Source organism: Arachis ipaensis, chromosome B9 (genome assembly GCF_059453495.1).
Source record: "Arachis ipaensis isolate K30076 ecotype BB chromosome B9, ASM5945349v1, whole genome shotgun sequence".
Taxonomy (NCBI): domain Eukaryota; kingdom Viridiplantae; phylum Streptophyta; class Magnoliopsida; order Fabales; family Fabaceae; genus Arachis; species Arachis ipaensis.
Genome location: NC_142444.1, coordinates 71,674,985 through 71,678,786, shown reverse-complemented (window position 1 = coordinate 71,678,786; position 3,802 = coordinate 71,674,985). Strand labels below are relative to the sequence as shown.

Here is a 3,802-nt window from a genome sequence, read left to right as displayed (position 1 = left end):
ACGTCCTCTCCTCTCCTCTCAGGTTCGGCCATGGCACTTATGTCAATGGCCTTGCACTCTCCTTTTGGGTTCTCTTCTGTATTGCTTGGGAGAGTACTAGGAGGGATTTCAGTGATCCTTTTACTCAGCTGGCCCACTTGTGCTTCCAGATTTCTAATGGAAGACCTTGTTTCATTCATGAAACTTACAGTGGCCTTAGATAGATCAGAGACTAGATTTGCTAAATTAGAAGTATTTTGTTCAGAGTTCTCTGTCTGTTGCTGAGTTGATGATGGAAAAGGCTTGCTATTGCTAAACCTGTTTCTTCCACCATTATTAAAGCCTTGTTGAGGCTTTTGATCCTTCCATGAGACATTTGGATGATTTCTCCATGTTGAGTTATAGGTGTTTCCATAAGGTTCACCTAAGTAATTTACCTCTGCTATTGCAGGGTTCTCAGGATCATAGGCTTCTTCTTTAGAAGATGCCTCTTGAGTACTGTTGGGTGCAGCTTGCATTCCATGCAGACTCTGAGAGGTCATATTGACTTGCTGAGTCAATATTTTGTTCTGAGCCAATATGGCATTCAGAGTATCAACCTCAAGAACTCCCTTCTTCATAGGCATCCCATTACTCACAGGATTCCTTTCAGAAGTGTACATGAACTGGTTGTTAGCAACCATGTCAATGAGTTCTTGAGCTTCTGTAGGCATTTTCTTTAGGTGAATGGATCCACCTGCAGAGGTGTCCAGTGACATCTTTGATAGCTCAGATAAACCATCATAGAATATATCCAGGATGGTCCATTCTGAAAGCATGTCAGAAGGACACTTTTTGGTCAACTGTTTGTATCTTTCCCAAGCTTCATAGAGAGATTCACCTTTTTTCTGTCTGAAGGTTTGAACATCAGCTCTAAGCTTGCTCAGCTTTTGAGGAGGAAAGTACTTGGCTAAGAAAGCCGTGACCAGCTTATCCCAAGAGTTCAGGCTGTCTTTAGGTTGAGAATCCAACCATAATCTAGCTTTGTCTCTTACAGCAAAAGGGAAAAGCATGAGCCTGTAGACTTCAGGATCTATTCCATTAGTCTTAACAGTATCACATATCTGCAAGAATTCAGTTAAGAACTGAAAAGGATCTTCAGATGGAAGTCCATGAAACTTGCAGTTCTGCTGCATCAGAGAAACTAATTGAGGTTTCAGCTCAAAGTTGTTTGCTCCAATGGCAGGAATGGAGATGCTTCTTCCATGTAAATTGGAATTAGGTGCAGTAAAGTCACCAAGCATCTTCCTTACATTATTATTATTTTCGGCTGCCATCTCCTCTGCCTGTTCGAAAATTTCTGAAAGGTTATCTCTGGATTGTTGTATTTTAGCTTCTCTTAATTTTCTCTTCAGAGTCCTTTCAGGTTCTGGATCTGCTTCCACAAGAATGTTCTTATCCTTGCTCCTGCTCATATGACAAGGAAGAATGGACAGAAAAATAATAATAATAATAGAGATCCTTTATACCACAGTATAGGGATCCCTTTATGATTGGAAGAAAAGAGGGGGAGACAAAGAATGTGATGTAAAAGAAGAAATGCAACTGTACGAATGGAAGAGATGTGAGATGAGATGTTAGGATATGAATGAATAAATAGAATGAGATGGGGGAGGAATAATTTTCAAAAATTATTTTGAAAAAGGGTTAGTGATTTTTTGAAAATTGGTTTTTGAAAATTGTTAGTATTTTCGAAAATTAAGTTTAAAAAAAATAATTAATAAATTAAAAAGAAATTTTGAAAAAGGGGAGAGATATTTTCGAAAATGAGAGAGAGAGAGTTAGTTAGGTGGTTTTGAAAAAGTTAAGAAACAAACAAAACAGTTAGTTAGTTAGTTGAAACAAATTTTGAAAAGATAAGAAGTTAGGAAGTTAGAAAATATATTTTGAAAAGATATTTTTGAAAAAGATAAGATAAGAAGATATTTTTGAAAAGATATGATAGAGTTAGTTTTGAAAAAGATTTGATTTTTAAAATCACAATTAATGACTTGATTCATAAGAAATCACAAGATATGATTCTAGAACTTAAAGTTTGAATCTTTCTTAACAAGTAAGTAACAAACTTGAAATTTTTGAATCAAAACATTAATTGATTAGTTATTTTCGAAAATTTTATATAAAAATAAGAAAAAGATTTTTGAAAAAGATTTTTAGAATTTTCGAAAATAACTAAGAAATTTGAAAAAGATTTGATTTTTGAAAAAGATTTTGAAAAAGATAAGATTTTCAAATTGAAAATTTGATTTGACTCATAAGAAACAACTTTGATTTTTAAAAATTTTTGAAAAAGTCAACTCAATTTTCGAATTTGATGAGAGAAAAAGGGAAAGATATTTTTTTGATTTTTTGAATTTTTATGAAAACATGAAAATTATGCAATGCATGAAATTTTTTAGATCAAAACAATGAATGCATGCAAGAATGCTATGAATGTCAAGATGAACACCAAGAACACTTTGAATGTCAAGATGAACATCATAGACATAATTTTGAAAAATTTTTAATGCAAAGAAAACATGCAAGACACCAAACTTAGAATTCTTTAATGCTTACGCACTAAGAATTCAAGAATGCATATGATAAACATGAAAAGACACAAAACAAAAAATCATCAAGATCAAACAAGAAGACTTACCAAGAACAACTTGAAGATCATGAAGAACACTATGAATGCCTGATATTTTCGAAAAAATGCAAGATGCATATGCAAGTGACACCAAACTTATAACATGACTCAAGACTCAAACAAGAAACAGAAAATTATTTTTGATTTTTATGATTTTCTAATTTTTTTTTATTTTTATTTTATATTTTTCGAAAATAGTCTTGAAAAAAGAAAAATAAGGATTCCAAAATTTTTAATATGAATTCCAGGAATCTTGCCATGTTAGTCTAAAGCTTCAGTCCAGGAATTAGACATGGCTCACTAGCCAGCCAAGCTTTCAATGAAAGCTCCAGTCCAAAACACTAGACATGGCCAATGGCCAGCCAAGCTTCAGCATTTAACACCAGAGTATATTGATCTTGATAACAAATTGCTGCTCATCATTTACCAAGCATGTAACTTGCCTCTGATGGTTTGGAAGCCTCAGTCCAAAAGAATTTAGACATGGCTCTACAGCCAGCCAGGCTTCACATGCTTCATGAAACACTAGAATTCATTCTTAAAAATCTTGAATAAAATTTTTGAAAACATTTTTATTTTATTTTTTTTCGAAAACATATGAGAGATTTTTGAAAATATTTTTGAAAGATTTTTTGAAAAAAAAAACGAAAAGAAAATTACCTAATCTGAGCAACAAGATGAACCGTCAGTTGTCCAAACACGAACAATCCCTGGCAACGGCGCCAAAAACTTGGTGCTGTTGCCGGATCAAAAGGGAATCTGGCACTGATGTTACCGGACCAAAAGCTTGCCGAAGACTCAAACAATCCCCGGCAACGGCGCCAAAAACTTGGTGGACGAAATTGTGATCTCCAGGCTCGAACAAATCCTGGTAATGGCTCCAAAGTTTGGTGCTCTGATCTTAATTCATAATTGTCACAACTTCGATACAACTAACCAGCAAGTGCACTGGGTCGTCCAAGTAATACCTTACGTGAGTAAGGGTCGAATCCCACGGAGATTGTTGGTATGAAGCAAGCTATGGTCACCTTGTAAATCTCAGTCAGGCGGATATAAAATAATTATGGAGTTTTCGAATAATAAATAAAAGAATAGGGATAGAGGTACTTATGTAAATCATTGGTAGGAATTTCAGATAAGCGAATGGAGATGCTT

The 3,802-nt window shown here is 34.4% G+C and overlaps 1 non-coding gene across 1 annotated transcript; it reads left to right on the top strand.

Moving 5' to 3' along the window:
* Positions 1-791: 791 nt before the first annotated feature.
* LOC148545022 (small nucleolar RNA R71) lies at positions 792-899 on the top strand. The gene has a single exon (XR_015901032.1). It is a non-coding gene; the product is annotated as a small nucleolar RNA R71 (small nucleolar RNA).
* Positions 900-3,802: the final 2,903 nt, after the last annotated feature.